This window comes from Limanda limanda, chromosome 3 (assembly GCF_963576545.1).
Source record: "Limanda limanda chromosome 3, fLimLim1.1, whole genome shotgun sequence".
NCBI lineage: Eukaryota > Metazoa > Chordata > Actinopteri > Pleuronectiformes > Pleuronectidae > Limanda > Limanda limanda.
The window spans coordinates 27,212,341-27,229,623 of NC_083638.1; the positions used below are offsets into that span (position 1 = coordinate 27,212,341).

Sequence of the window (17,283 nt, forward strand, 5' to 3'; positions counted from 1 at the left end):
ATCAACATGCATGTTAATAAGGTAAATGAACCTAGTGCACTCTACATGCTCTGCTTCCCTGACACATTATGAAGCACCGTGTGACATTTGGATGCATCATGCAATCCTGAAGTAATTTCCTGTGGTGAGTCAGGCCGGGTGAAGAGCGAAGGGGGGCGGGGGGGCGAAGCAACAGACTCCAGTGGTGTTCAGTCTATTGTAGATAATGTGAACTGCGAAATGTCACAACATGAATTCCAATTTCGTTTGTAGTTTGGTGAATTCCATTAGCACCTTCATTTCCCCACATTGATGTTTGATAGTTCATGTGTGGCATTCATTCCCTGAGTCTGAGTCTGAATCCAAGTCACCAAAGAAGAGTCCCCATGTCCCAAGTCTATGTCCATTATGAATAATGATACAGTATTAATATAGCTTTCAATATCAAATCATTATGGTCTTTTACAAACTAAGTAACGATCTGTAGAACAACTCATCAGTTCCGTTAAATTCAATCAGACTGCACATTCTCATAAACCCATGAATAATTATCTGGGAAAACAGTGAAAGTGTCAAACGACGCCCTGTCTCACGAGGTCTGGGTCTATGTCTGATGGTGGAGTCAACTCAGACGTTAACCAAACACTCAGGTGCTGGAGCTTCCACACGTTTGTCCTTGATGAATATAAGCTACACATCAACCTCACCTAGCCTGGTTGAACAGCTATACTGTCTTATCATATATGAACCAAATGACGGACACGTGTATTCGAAACTCGTGGTTGAGAGGCAAAGTACAACGGGCACTCAGAGACATGTGTCTGGTCCGCGGGCGGCACAACACTCAACCAACCTGAGAGACACACGGCGCCACCAGATGAGGCTGCTGTTGTATCTAGGCAACACTGTATGTTTTAAAGCAGCATTCCACGATTTTTACAATGTGAAAAGGATTTTTTGGATCTGCATGGGATTTTTCTTGACCTACGCTGAATCCTCCACCAAGTTCTGTTGGGTTTTGCTTAATCTTGCAAACAAAACAACAAAAAGACAGGGGAGAGTCTCCAACTTCTGACTGGGAATGTTTGAGTTGAGTCGGACTCGAACCCGGTTCAGCTCTTCATCCACATCTCTGCCTCAGGACAGCACATTAAGCCTCTTTTCCAGAGCTCCTCTGTGTTTGCTCATAATTTAAAGTAAATCAATCACAGTCTGTAACACACACAAGAAATCAATCTCCAATTTATGTCTGTTTTCAAGTGTATTCAGTCATCTGGAAAGCACCATAACGCCTGAGGAGAAAAACGGTTAAATGGTTTCTTCAATGGGCTGGAGAAGATGGAATAAAACAATCCATCACATTGGAGGATCCGATCCACTGTTGATCAGATCTGGAAAGCAAACTGGATCCTCTGCTGTGGGAGAGAAATGGCTGCTGAGTGTTTCTCTGAAAACTGGAAAACAGCAGTCATGTCTCCCTGGAGCCGTGACGAGCTCAAATGACTCAAGTGACAACTGACGTGAGGTGAGAATCAGCCACAGACAGAGCGGAGGAGAAGCACCATCCCCTGTTCATCTGCTCCCAACCCTCCATCATTCCACAGCACGTCTGGCAAACGATCTTCTCCAGAGTGACAGAAATAATTAACACTGCGTTTCTGACCTTTGACCTTGACGAAACAGGTTTCTGTATCCACAAATCACATTTATACTCACTGTGGCATTGACTGTACACTTCAGCAGGACGAGGACTCGGGGCACATGCATATTAAGGGGGGGGGGTATGAATGAAGAAATCAACACCCTGGCTGGATCTTATTTTTCTGAAACACTGGCTTTGATGCTCTGTTTGCCTGATGAGAGCAGTGAATATAACAAGCCTCTCCACCACAGCTCATCATCCTGTTTTTTTTTTTTTCAGCTACGCACTTTGTAGTTTTGGTTGTGCTCAGTATTCACATCCCCTGCCTCATGGCACTGCAACAAAAAAAGCAGCATGTATTTGATTATGTAAAGTCAAAGACTCCAGGGGTAAACAGCTCTGCACACGGAGGAGAATCTCAAAGAGCCTTTCTGTCAGGGAACCTTTCACACGGGTGCACACTCACGCACGTGCACAGCTTGTGCAGGCATAACACTGGGATGCATAATATTAGTAGGAGAGTTGCACGCGCTATTCTGACATTCACGGTTCAAGATGAGCACGGGCTGAGGGGCGGAGCGTAATGTGAGATAATTTGATGTGTTTCTGAGATTAGGGCTGAGATTAGCTCTGCTCGTGCAACAGAAACATATGATGAAATCAGGCTTTATAAATATGAAACACATTTTTTTTCTCATTTTTGTATCTATTTCAAATTCTTATTTTATGTCTGTCTTTATTCTAACTCACCACACTTTCCAGGGTGAACATGACTCTGGATTTAAATCTCACAAAAGAAGAATCCTCTCACTAATCGCTGAGGTGGAACTGCGCCTGGTTCTGTGGAAGCTGAGAGTGGGCAGCAGCCTGCAGGAGCCATCATGGCTCTGAAGCAGCTGAGCTGCCCCACTGATTATCCCTCCGACACAGCTGACGTCGGAGGGCGCGGCCATTTTGTGAGTGCCATCAAATGCACACAACGAGACAGGAAGTAAGACGACTCGACCATACAAAATAAAAGAAATAATAAGAGGGAGAAGACGAAGAATGGGAACATGGAGTGAGTAGTTCGTTTGCATCCTCCATTAGACTACACTGGAGCTAGGTCTAGTTTAGGTCTAATCCTAAATATTTATATCAACCCTTATACATATTTAGCATATATGCAATAACACATCCTTCATTTTTGTCTGATTGATATTAAATGACTCATTATTACACTTTTACTGTTAATCTCATGAATAATAATATTCTAGTGATTTTCTCATTAGCCTGTGTAGCCATCCAGTTACCAGAAACAGGAGGTGGAACTATTGTGAGGGGGTAGTTGTTGTTGAAGGACAGTTAAGAGAGATGGAACGTGGATCAAATTGTATCCTTCCCTGATATTTTGGTTTTCCAGTATTTTAATAAAAATAAAAATTTTTAATAATGTGTAAAGAGGTAATGTTTAGGTTGATATTAAATTGCAGTTGTGTTTCAGTATCTTCATTAGCAGCCTCTGTTAGAGATGGAGCCAGCCACAACATGTCATGGAGACAGTGTTCGCCTGTTCACCATCTGTCCTGCAGCCGAGGCGACAGAGTCTGTGGAAATGCTTAGAACAAGGTCATTTCATCTTGAGGTTTTATTTTGTTGAACGTGAACAGGAAGTGTGCGGTGTCTAAATCCGCCTGGTTTGACGCCTGGTTGTGAGGAGGACGGTGTGTTTTCATCGGTGGGGGTGCAGTCCCGTTAACGGAGCGGCAGGACGGACACACGCTTCACCGAAACACATAAAGTACAGCAGAGAGCAAGAGGAGGAGAAGAGCGGAAGCAGCTTGAATAAGGTAGGTTTCATTCACTTTATACATTCATTGTTTGTTTTCCTCACCGAGACTAACTGGTAAAATCAGAGCAGCAATTAAAGTTCGGTTTTTCCTCAACATTCGAGAGTGTAACATACAAATCGTTCAGATAATTTACCACCAGGTTATTAGCTGCTGTCTTGTCCTGGTTTTCTCCCACAGCTAAGACGTTTGTTGCTGCTGTTATAGTTGTTTTTGTTATTCGCAGCACTGATTCGTTTTAAGTTGATATTACATGGAGTCATTTCTAATGGTCAAATCACTACAAATGTCACTGTGGTGTCAGTGCTAGTGCGTGTGTTCTCTGTAACCTCTAGTCGCGGAGTGTTTTTGTGCAAGGAGGATGTGTTTCGATGTCAGTTCACGTCCTTAATGAATTAGAGGATTAAGGTAGTTGTTTGTTTTAAGGATTAAATGAAAGGGTGGTAGAGCCTCTGCCCTCAGGCTGGCTGTGTCGCGGCTAAATAGCTCGTAGACGAGTGAGTTGAGTTCAGCACCGCGGACAGCTCCAGCACACACACACACACACACACACGCATACTCTCTCTCGCTCTCGCTCTCTCTCTCTCTCTCTCTCTCTCTCTCTCTCTCTCTCTCTCTCTCTCTCTCTCTCTCTCTCTCTCTCTCTCTCTCTCTCTCTCTCTCTCTCTCTCTCTCTCTCTCTCTCTCTCTCTCTCTCTCTCTCTCTCGCTCTCTCTCTCTCTCTCTCTCTCTCTCTCTCTCTCTCTCTCTCTCTCGCTCTCTCTCGCTCTCTCACTCCTTTCCATCTCTCTCTCGCTCACACACACACACACACGCACACACACACACAAACACACACACACACACACACACACACACACACACACACACACACACACACACACACACAGTGCTTTGTCGTCTCTGATTTTTTTTTTTTAAACATACGTTGATCTGCGCTGGAAACAAGTGACACTAACGAGGGTTTCATAGTGTTACACTGTATTGTTTGGTGTCTTAGTTTTGACTAAAGGACTAAACATGGTCACAGGGTTACTGAGGAAGAGGATGCTTATCACTTATGACTTCCTGTTTCCAAACTCAATTAATCAATCAATCAATTCACCAACCAATTAACCAACCTAAATATATGTTCATGTCTTTGCTGATCCATCTGTTTACATGTCTAAATGTTAAGGATCAGTGATATAAGCTCTCGGGTCAAAGGTCTCAGTGCTGTTGTTGTTTGGTATGAGGACATCAAGAATCAGGCCTCAGTTTTGTCCTTGTGTCTCCTTGAGTCTTAAGAGACAAAGCATCATTTCACAGATGTGTTATCAGTCAGTTCAACCTGCAGTTGTGTACAAGATTTTAGTATAAGGTTGTAGTACATATATAGAGCCCGGCTAGCTCAGTCGGTAGAGCATGAGACTCTTAATCTCAGGGTCGTGGGTTCGAGCCCCACGTTGGGCGCTTGCACTTTTGGGGAGAGGCGGTGGACTAGTGGCAGAAACTTGGACTATGGGCAGAAAAGGTCTCTGGTTCGACTCCACAGAGAAACAACAAAAAGATGAACCTGGATTAGTGCTCCTGAGCAAGGGCGCCGTACATGGCTGCCCACTGCTCTGTGTGTCCTGCACCAGATGGGTTAAAAGCAGAGGTTTAATTTCCCTCCTTGTGTCTGTGCATGTGTTTGGGACAAATAAATGTATCTTAATTGGATCTTAATCTTAATATCGATATCAAATTGAGGTTGAGTGTGGTGCAGTGATTTTAGTAAATAGTGGGAATGGGTAGCATCTTGATTCCAGGGAAAAGATCCTTAGACAACCTTTTGGCCCTCTCAGCTTCCTGTCCTGTCTCTGTACCTGGTTTAATGTCAGGGAGGACAAAGAGCTCAGGCCGACACTTAAGTAGATCAGCACGCGTGTGTGTGTTTGTGTGTAAGACTTGTCTTTTTGACTTTGTCGTTGGCAGCCCGGGGCTGTTTCTAACGAGGAGCAAACAAATAAATTCAATTAGGGCAGGGAATGACCACGTAGCACACGACAAACTCATATATGTCAACCAGTCCAAAAACACATCCAACCTTCCATGACGGTGGTGAACTGGGGAAGAAGCTAGAAACCAAATCCTGATTGTGAAATCGGGGTGTAACTGGTTTTGTAAAACCCTCGACTGCAGATTATTCCACTCTAACAGGCACCTTGAAGGAGCAATCACAGTCTTATTTAGGTGGGAAAGATGTTGTGAGCTGTGTGTTCACGGTTCTCTAGAGGTGAGACGCTGTGGAAAACATGAAAACAGAAATCACTTTCATGGTGAGAAAATAGTTTCGGCTTGATCTGCTGTGCTCCCTTCATAGCACCCCTCACTCACCCCTCCCTCCCCCTGCACACAAATGGTGAGAAGTTACCACCAGCCTCCAGCTACCTCACCTGGTGAAAACACACATAGAGTCAGAGTTACACACTTTCCTCTTGTCCCCTTGAAACCACATTCACACAGTTTCATTTATCCGCCTGCTTACTTTCTCTTCCACTGCCCTTGTTGAATTTTAGAGTCATCAGCTATAAAAAAAGATATATCTGATGTCTAAGAATGCACAGTCTTCTTTTTCACTGCATGTTGCTCACTTAGGTTTCAGCAGATTGCATTCACAGCCCTTTATTTTATACAGTTTTTTTGGGATCTGCACTCCATTAAAACATAATAATGCTCCAATAATGTACATCCTTGTCAACATCCACTTATTTATGCCAGTCTTTGTCAGCTTTAGTCAATCCCCTCTTTTCTTTGAGGGGGAGATGTTTTTTTAAATGGCTGCAGGATGTTTTGGTCTCACCCACGCAGTGTGTATTAAGTGTTGAGTCATTGCGCACAGAGGTGCGTGCTCCAGTCACGTAACTTTAAACTTGACAAAAACAAAGGAGACCTGCAGCTGACTTAACCAGCAGTGACTTGTGACTCCAGTCGTGGAATGACTTTATATTCTCCCCAATGATGAAAAAGTGAGTTATATAAAAGTGTGCTGCAAATGAGAACATGAGGGAAGGTTGCGTTGCTTGTGTACGCCAGCACAAAGGAAAAACTGGAATCTTTTATGGTTTTAGCCTCGACTCAGGACTTCAAAGCCCTGACCTGAGACCTGCTGGCCCCTCACAAGCTGTTTATCTACCGTAGCTTAGAGGTCCTCTGTGGAGTTTTGGACCACTAGAAGCTCTATGGAGCAACGTTCGTAAGAGGTTCACCTCATTTTGTTTGTAGCTCGCACTTGCATGAAGACCAAATGCACACTCACAGCCGTGTGAGGGACATGATACACACATTTCTGCTGCTGGTTTGCACGCTACACAGCTGATTTACTTTGACAGGATAGTGCCAACAAATACAGCACGGCCCCTTTTGGTATTCACAGCTGAGAGGGCAGAGAACCATTATTTACAGGGATGTGAACAGACAACCACTGTTTCCCTTCAGGAACACACGTGAACACACACACACTCACACACACACACACACACACACACACACACACACACACACACAAATGGACACACAAACTCTGAATTATGATCCTGATGCAATATTGACAAAGCAGTACATTTCAGATGTTTGAATTAAGATGCCCCTCTCTGATCAGATCTGTGGGAACCTGATTTCTATGTCCGCTGCACTCTATGCTCATCAACCCTGTAAATAATAATTATAAATATAAGTTAAAAAGATCCCAAATAGATCATGGAAATACATCTTGAAGATCCTTGGCAGCCATTTATTTGCTTGATATTATGAGAGTGTTGTGTATATTGTGTTTTTGTATGTGTTTGTGTATATTATGCAGGAGGAGTAATCTTTTTTTGCAAGCATGTTTTCATCCTATATATCTGATATATGTACAGCCCAGAGAAGGACTTTAGGTATATAATAATAATAATAATAATAATAATAATAATAATAATAATAATAATAATAATAATAATAATAATAATAATAATAATAGTAATAATAAGCGTACTCAAAGGTACTTAACATGGTAAAAAACAATGACAGTAAAAACAATAACAACAAGGTAACATTATAGCAGTGATATATGTACCTATATCTTCTTTTATATTTTTTTATTATGTTCTCTGCTCTACGTGCCTGTCACCACGATGTCTGTGTGAGTGTATAAATGAACAACGCGTACGGTGCCGCGTGGAGACAGGTGTCCATTTGAATGTGTTCATGTGGGAGGGGAGTGGAGGAGAGGAGGAAGGGTTGGATAGTGTGTGTGTGTATTTGCGTGTAATCTAGGTTTTGTGTGTGTTTGTGAGAGCAGAAGTGAGACAGAGCGGCAGTGAATGCCAAAGAAAGAAAAGGGAAAGCATGTATGAGGGAGGGAAAGTAAAAGAGAGGGAGAGTAGTCCACGTGTTATGTAAGTCTTGTGAGGCATCTCTCTGTGTATGTGTGTGTGTGTGTGTGTGTGTGTGTGTGTGTGTGTGTGTGTGTGTGTGTGTGTGTGTGTGTGTGTGTGTGTGTGTGTGTGTGTGTGTGTGTGTGTGTGTGTGTGTGTGTGTGTGTGTGTATTCTGTAGGCCTTCGGATTAATCCAGCAGGTTTTATCCTCAGTGAATGGGACAGTGGGGCTTTGCAGTGATTATCCCTGCAGGCCACAGATGATTGCTTTGAATCTCCTGTATATGTCCCACACTACCTCACTTCCCAGCCGGCATATCTGTCTGCCTGCACATCCCTCTGCCCTCCTGGTTTATTAAGATCATGCTGACACAATTTAAATGTCTGTAGGTGGCTACAGATGCTAAATGCGTAAAATGTCATCAGAATTATCCTCCGGACACAGGTCCAAACAGTTTCAGAAGCTGTTGAGGATGTGTTCAACGTGCATCTTCTTTCCTCTGTGACCCACCTCTGCACAATTCTATCTTCCCGCCTTCGTTTCTCTGAATAATCTGCGTGTCTCAGTCCTTACCCTTCCGCTGCAGCTTTCCCCCCGCCTGTCTGTCCTCTTATAGATTATATAACAAGGAAATGTCAGAAATGCAATCTGCTCCATCATCCCCCGCTCAGCTGAGAAAACCTGCCCCCTCCGTTTGTTTTGAGTCAAATCCTCTGTCACGGTGAAGGTGGTAAAAATCGGCACTTGCTTCCTGGTAATCACGTGGCCTCCTTTTGCCTTTTTACTCCATCACTGAATATTCACTCATGTGGAAAATAATTTAAATGCAAGGATTTGGGCTGATTGTTGATGGTGTTGGTGGGGGTAATAAGATCTAATATGCCCATTATTTTAGCATTTCACCGCAAACTGGCTCAAATAGCATGCTCAGGCATTTAGATTTCCTGAGAGATTTTGCCGACAGATTCCTCCCTGTGTGTCCCTCCTGTCTCTCCATAGGGAATGTTTTAATTCAGTGAGGCCATATGGTCACGGTGGGCGTTGCTCAGGGCAGAAAGCTGCGTCGTATGAGTTGTTTTGTTCTACCTTGTTCTATTCACATCCAGCCACTGAGATCAAAATGGATGAAAAGACAAAGTATTTTCATCCATTTTGAAAGAGCTGTTCTTTGAAAATTTGACACGCATCCACTTATTTACACTGAATGTTTTCTCTGTACCTTTTATTTTTAGCCTATTTGATTTGTTCAATTTTATATTCTAATTTTGAGTTTACATGTTTATTGTTTCACAGTTAGAACAATCCTTTAATACATCATAAATAAAATGCTTCTCTTTCAGCCACTGTACTTACATATTACAGTTGTGTTGTTCACATATCTTTATTTGAAATGTTTTAGTATGAATACTGAATTAAAATTGTGACTACATCTACTGTTTCACTGTCTGGATTTGAAGTTATCGTGAGGAGGAATGGGAACAAATTGGGATTTTATGCATCCAGAATTATTCTTTACGGGATTCATGACGAAGGCAAACTCACAGTGACATGACTGTAGGCTCCAATTTTGTGTCAGTGCAGATCAAAAAGATGGAATCTACATTTTGTTTGGGGCAGGGGCAATTATTTTTTATGTTACTGTCAAACAGCAGTGTGTCAGGGTCCGCTGAAGCAAAGTGAGTGTGTGTGTGTGTGTGTGTGTGTGTGTGTGTGTGTGTGTGTGTGTGTGTGTGTGTGTGTGTGTGTGTGTGTGTGTGTGTGTGTGTGTGTGTGTGTGTGTGTGTGTGTGTGTGTGTGTGTGTGTGTGTGTGTGTGTGTGTCTGTGGCCGTTGGTACATGCTTGGTTTATTTGCAGTCAGCTGTAAAATGGTGGAGGTACTGTCTGAATAGTTTAGCCCTCAAGCTCCCATCATGCTCTCTGGCCTAGTCATGTCTTGGCATATGTGTTCACTGCTTATAGGTCAGCGACGTACAGTATGTACTTGTGGTGTGTGTGATAGAAAGGGAAAAACCAAAGACATGAGTAAGTCTGTTCAGTTATATATGAATTGTTTCCGCACATGCTTCAGGTTCTTATTTAGCTCAATGACTAACTACAGACTGTTATAGTGTAAAGGCCAGTGCTTGTGCTCCTGCTTCATTTGGCCCACGTCATGGTGTAAAACCATGGAGGTGTTATACGTCAATGTGTAAAATGATATTTACATTTGCCCTGTGTCAAATGTCCTTTGCAAAAAAACATTACTCATTTGCTAGAGGATGGATTGAAAATGTGCTGAACTAAAACCAAGTGCTGAAACCTTCCTGTGGTTTCACAGTTGTATATAAATGGTCGCTGAAAATTAAATACATTGCTACTTTGACCCTAAATTATCAGAGAAACAACTGGTGAGTCGACATGTGTAATGTTATTTGAAGGCTGTCTGAGAAGGCAGAGTTGATGATGTTATATGCTGTAGTCTGAATGTTATGTTTATTTCTATATATGATTCTGCTTAGTCCTGACCAAGCAGGTTTAAAATCAACTGTTAGGCTAAAAAGGCATAAGGGAATTCACGGGGTACAAGAGCAGCTGAGCATGTGTGTGTGTGTGTGTGTGTGTGTGTGTGTGTGTGTGTGTGTGTGTGTGTGTGTGTGTGTGTGTGTGTGTGTGTGTGTGTGTGTGTGTGTGTGTGTGTGTTTGTGTAATTGAAGGTTATCAGCCTTTCTATCTTAACAAGTCTTTCCGATGCCTGGATAAGAGTTGTGTCTGCACAACTGTGTGATCTTTTAGTATTAAAGTATATTGACTGCAAGACAAAGTGGAAAGAGGTTAAACCAGAGCAGTGCATGTGTCAACTTTCAGCTTATGTAAACAGCGCACATTTAGACTATTGTTTTCTTTTCACTGTGCTTAAATATATTCAGTAATCTCTATTTGTGGGAGATGTTGTTTGATTAGGACAACACCATCATGTGATGTTTGATTCATGGGGCAATACTTGTAAATACACACTGTGTAGAATAGTATTTGATGCTAAAAAAGGACAAATAAAAATAAATACACCCACTGATGCATTAGTAATCAGTGACAACCACATGTGCATGTACAGTTGAACACGTATACTAGACACACATACACAGTAGACACACACACACACTTACATTTCATGGAGACCTAAACCAACTTCACTCTAACCTTAAAATATGTCTTCACCTCAATATGTAATGTTTTATTAAGAGGACTTGGGCTTTGTTTTCATCTATCTGTGTAAAGGGATTAAGCACCCAACAACATGAGTAGTACACAGAAAACACCAACACCCACACACACACACACACACACTCACACAAACACTGCTGTTGCATTAATAATGTTGACCTGGCTCTATCCCGTGATTAATGAAAGTTGCTTCTGCTTTGATGTGGTGAGATGTTTGATGCTCGCAGCACCTATATCCATACTTACACACACACCTAAACACACACACACACACACACACACACACACACACACACACACACACACACACACACACACACACACACACACACACACACACACACACACACACACACACACACACACACACACACGCACACACACAGGGCCATGTGCTGCTGCTGCTGCTCTCCTTCTCGCCCTTGAACCAGTTCTCACAGTGTGATGTTTTCAGTTTCTCAGTGTGTTAACCTCCTACACATGTACACATGTATTCCCAGTGTGTAACTACAGTCTGCTCCTCCTTCAGTGTAAATGGACATGAGAGACACTGTCCTTATGGTGCGACTCTTTTATAATTACAGAAATTATTATAAAGTCATTATCGTGAGGTTCGTAGCTACAGCGTCGTTGCTGTACTAATTTCCATCAGATAGATGGAGGGCAGGAGGTTAAGTCTGGTGCAAATAGAGGAGGGAGATGGGGACTTATGCACAGGTTTAACGTCTGGTTCCTTCACTTCTACACAATTATACAAAGAAAGGAGAATTACAGAAATAGCACGACCGACTCTCAGTCCCACTGTAACCACCGCCTCACTTCCCACCTCCCCTCTAACTATTCCACAATGATAAATTCATGAAAGACTGGGAAAAATGCAAAAATCCCCCAGATTTAGGTTAGTGCTTCTACAAACCTGTGAGAAACATACAACCGAGCAACTGACAAGCTGACCTAATTTCCATGAGTGTGAGATTCTCTGGAAACCAAGGTGTCCTGATGTCCTACTTCCTCCACAAACACTGTTTTATCTCAGCTGGACATGACGCCTGCTCGACAGCAGCCTCTTCACTTGAGGGTGGAGGCAGTTTATCATGGCAGCCTGGCAGTCTGCTGCAGAGCATGTGTCCCGTCATCTTTCAATATACCTGCCTGCTTTTTCTTTAAATCTCACAAAAGAGATTTTATGAAAACTAGTGTTTTCATAACAATCAGCATCATGACTCATGACCTATACCTGCAGAAACTCTTACACTGTAGTTGCTAAGTCTTTAGATTTGTTACTTACCATCATCTATCTAGTTTAATGTTCTGTGCTTTTCTTGGTTCTGATGCTGTTAGTGAGACTGTTTGTCTGCTGGTTGCAATGAAAAGAGGAGGTAATGAACGTCTGATTGGCCATAAGGCAGAGAGAAGTGTGTTCTTGTGATCTGGGTGTTTCAGCCTCTGTTGGAATGAGGGGAGAGTGGTGTCTGTCTTTTGTCAATGCTACTGCTGACTTATCCAAGTGTTATTCATGTTTTTCCACTTCTGCAACGATCAGAGTGAAGTGTTAAATGTCCACAACTGCTATTACGCTTAATCGCATCCTGTTCATAACAGTATTAGGGGTATCACCCTGGATTTACTTCTTTATCATCGTGCTGTAATGCGTTGCTAATGCATTTACACTCTGACAGCACTGTAGAATCCTGCATCTTTCAAATCAGTGTGTTATGAATAGTTTTAGTTGAGTAAAAGCGAGGGTGACATGGTGGTGTGGTGTCTAGCACTGTCGCCTTACCTGGTTTGAATCCCAGCTTGGCCGGGGTCTTTCTGTGTGGACTTTTCATGCCATACCGGTGTCTGCATTGGTTTCCTCCAGCTTCCTCCCACAGTGCAGAGACATGCAGATTGAGGTTAAGTTCATTGGAAACTCTGTATTGACCGAAGGTGTGAATGTTAGTGACTGATTTGTTTGTTTGTTTCTGTATGTTTGGTTCTGTGATACACTGATGACCTGTCAAGTTTGTAGCGTAGCTCCAGATCCCCCCAGTACCCGGAAATACGAGGTAAAGATAGTTGTTGGGTGGATGCATGGATATCGAATTGTGCCCAACGAGTTTTTGTGTTTTCAAGCTTTTCAGTGAGGAATTTTCCATTTGTATGTTCCTTTCTCTTTGTTGCCTGAAACAGCTTCTTATTGTTGCTGGATTCTTCTATAATCGTGGCTGTGTAGCTGTGTGTTAATCATGTCAGCCCATGAACAGACCCCCTCTGGAGCTCTGGAGCAAAACCACTGGTCTGTTCTACTGTCGACACACGTGCACAAATGTGCCTGTAGCTCAAATGACATGAGATGGTGTAGCTGTCCGCTGTGCTGGAACATGACGGTTTTGTGGAAAGGAAAAGATGTGATGATGGACGTGACAGACATGGTCCAAGGACAAACAGAGACAGACAAGGACCTTCACGGAAACAAATTCAGACTTTTGAACCAACAAAAGAGATACAGAACAGATGAGAGTGTACATATTAGCAGCTGGACTTGTCAATGTTTCCTGGGACGGAGCAGGATTATAAGTCCAATTATAAAACACAACAACAGAGACAGTTCCCGTCACTCTTTCGTCATCCAGAGAAAGTTTTTACTGGCTTTGCTCATCGAGGTCATGTTCTGACTCTTCCCCTCTCTCATCCTCTTTCCACATGTGCCTTCAACTGCTTTTAACGTCAATGCTATAAATATTTGGATCAATAATTCATGGGTGCCTTTGTAATGTCTCTGTGTGTATAAAATGCAATGATACTTTAATTTGTTACTTAGTTTTTCTTAGACACCCTCTCTTAATGTTGTCTCTTTGCTCTGTACTTCCAGACATCACGTGTACCAGTAAGATTTCAGACCTATTGTCTGTTTCCAGGAAATCTTATCACTTCCTGTACGCTGCATTACTTGACCTCAGTTTTTAATCATTTAGCTACAGACCGAATCAATGCTGTGGTGGCTCTTATTTATAGCTAAACATGCAGGGTATGGTATTATTACATTGATATTATATAATGTATACTCTTGTCTCGTTCCTGCACACACACTGTATATTTTCAGGCAGGGCATGGAAAGTGGATGACGTGAAACAAAGAAAGCAAGAGAGAGGATATGGAGTTAGAGGAGAGTGTGTGTGTGTGTGTGTGAGAGAGAGAGAGAGGGAGAGAGAGAGAGGGCGAGAGAGATAGGGAGCGAGGAGAGAGAAAACAGTGGAGAGTAAATCCTCTTTCCCTGCTGACTTTAATCTCTACAGGCTGAGTTCAGGCCTTACAGCAGCCGTCAGTCAAGATGAGTGACAGCCCGCAGGGCCACAGGTGGGGGATGGGGACGGCCGGACCTTTCATTAAATCACCTCCACTATAATGCGTGTGTGTGTGTGTGTGTGTGTGTGTGTTTGTGTGTAGTTTTTTTTAGAATGTATTACCCTGACAGTAACACGATGCGAGGAGCACGTTTGATTTTGGTTTAGTTCTTCTTAGCCTTTATGGCATTGTCAATCAATCAATCAATCAATCAATCAATCAATCAATCAAGAATTTATTGTAATTTCTCACCAAACAGTACAACTATGCAGTGTTGAATTAACTATCATTTCTCCAGGGCAGTGCAATTTCAATAGTATCTATAAAACAAACGATTAGTCAAATAAAATATTCAAATTCTATAAAACAAGAAAAAAGCAATGTGCAATAAGAGACCTATGAGCAAGACATTATAGCCGAAACAACTGTACAAGTGTCGGTGACAGTAGGTGACATGAAACAGCTATTGGGGGATGGAGCCACAGTATCGAGGTCCTGCAGATATACGTGCTTGATCATTTAATTATCAGCGATAGCTAATGGGCTCCTAGATTGCTGTGCGTCGATAGTGCTTTTCACAGTAGATTGACTTGAGTTGTCATTGTGTGTGCTTGACTGCTTGTAATCATGGCTGTAGACTCTTGTTATAACACAGAATGAATCTGATTAATTTATGGTTAAACAAATCAAATGTCGATGTCATCGAGCAGGAAAGCTGTGCTGGACAGCAGCTCAACCAGAGTTAAATGGATGTGAGTAAATGTACCGGTCAGGAGAAACAAGAAGCTGTGCTGTACGTGTGACTTAACAGGAAGCAGCTCCACTGCTAAGAGATAACCAATCAATAACCCAGCAGTGTATTACCCAGGGCAGACGGATGTGGTGGGGAGAAGATGACACATAGAGCATGTGAGAGCACACAGTGAGATGACCAGTATTTGATATTTAGCTTAGTTTAAGAGGACACTCTGTTTTATGGGACATGCATCAGTGGAACATCAATCCTGTTGCCACTGACAACACGACCACAGCAATGCTGTAAACAAGTGGGCATGAAGGGAGCATTGCCATGAATATGTCTTGGTTTGCTGCCATTTTGGAAACTTCAAATGTTTTTTCTAAAATGGAGCAGATGGCTGTGATAGTAACCTGAATACATTTCTTCCAGTGATCTGATCTAAATCTGTTCACAGTTCATATGGTCTGAATTTTAGAAATCGCTTCTTGCGCCTGAGCAGTTTATTACTTTTATTACAAAATCTGTGAATTTTCTCTTGTGCAACACGAACCTCACATGTACAGGTAATGTTGCTGATTCATGACTAGCAGAGTATGTTGCACTCTGGATTACAGCATCAGCAGAAAGTCTAAAATGTAAAATGTGACCATAAATATTTTAAAGGTCAACTACTGTATGTACCGGGCAGAGCTGACCAAAAAGCACATGCACGTACACACACACACACACACACACACACACACACACACACACACACACACACACACACACACACACACACACACACACACACACACACACACAATTTGAGAAGCACTTTGAAATGGCAGTTTTTTTCCTCTCCCTCCATTTCCGTTCCCGGCACATGTTCAATTATTAATCGGGCTGACGACTCCGCTGAGATGGAGGCAGAGACAGACAGAACAAGCAGATACTTTATCAAATATCCAGCTGTGACACTACCTGACCTTGTGTCTGCTCACCTCAGAGACAGGAAGCCATTCACAGATGCATGAGACATAAATCTAACTAACCACCAACCTCTGGAACTTTAAAAAGAGGCACTGGCGGTTTCACGTTTTTTATCCCCAAAAAACGTGAAACCATACTGTGGCATCCGTCTCCTGCTGCAGTGTTTGATTGAGTCCAGCAGTCGGTGGTCCCTCAGTCCCATTGCTTCACTGTACACTGCAGTGGATTAGATTACATGAAGCATTAATGATCCCCAAGCTGAAAGCTGCTGGGTGGATAAATTCATATCAGCGACAACACACATTACAACAAAAACTCTTAATATGAACTCAATATGAATTGTGCAGTATAAATAGAAGCGCTTCAGACACACAATTGCGATCTGATTGGAGCAGATCCGATTATTTGCCTCTTCAGAAGGTTAATTGTTCAGAGCGACAGCAGCCGCAGCAGCCGAGTGAGAGAGCGAGGAATTAAAGAAACACATGAGACTGGGCTGAGCTTTTCTTTGTCTCCTCATCTTCATCCCGACCAGCAGCAGCAGCATGTAGCGCTCAGCCTGCAGAATAACAGCCATCAATTTTTCATACAGCATACCTCCAGGTCTGCTGCGTCTGGTTATATGAAAAACTGTCTGGCAGCGCGCCAGAGGAACAAAAATAGACCCTGTCTCTGTCTTGACACTTTCTTTTCACTGAAAGTGTCCACAGCCCCTCCTTCGTTCAGCTTCATTTACCGTTGATCCCTTTACACTGTAACTTTAGTTCAGTTAACACATTTGCTGCCCTTGTTATATCTCATGCTTTGGTGTTATTTTATTGAGCCATAAACTGTGAACAAGCAGATATGACAAAGCCATTTCCCACTGGTGACCTCTGACAGCACTGACCTTTTTAGGAACCATCTTAGGAACCAAAGAGAAGCTCACCTGAGCTGAGCCGTAGTTCTAGTGTGAAATAGATATTTGACAAGTGTTGACGTTAGGATTCAGACGGGATCATGTCTGGTGTGAAAAGCTATTTGCTGAACCACAACAACTGTTACTGGGAGTGTGTGAAGTTGTGATCATACTGTTACAGACCAAGCTGACAGAAAATGCCTTGAATATAAAAGAAAATTCACTTGTTTTTGGATAAGAGCTGTGCTGCTTCTGTGATACATTAAGGATGTGTAACTATATTCATTTGAGTTCACGTGTGTTTTTGGTAT

At 42.5% G+C, this 17,283-nt stretch overlaps 1 non-coding gene across 1 annotated transcript; it reads left to right on the forward strand.

The window, feature by feature from the left end:
* The first annotated feature begins 4,829 nt into the window (after positions 1-4,829).
* Positions 4,830-4,902, forward strand: trnak-cuu (transfer RNA lysine (anticodon CUU)). Its single transcript has one exon. It is a non-coding gene; the product is annotated as a tRNA-Lys (tRNA).
* Positions 4,903-17,283: the final 12,381 nt, after the last annotated feature.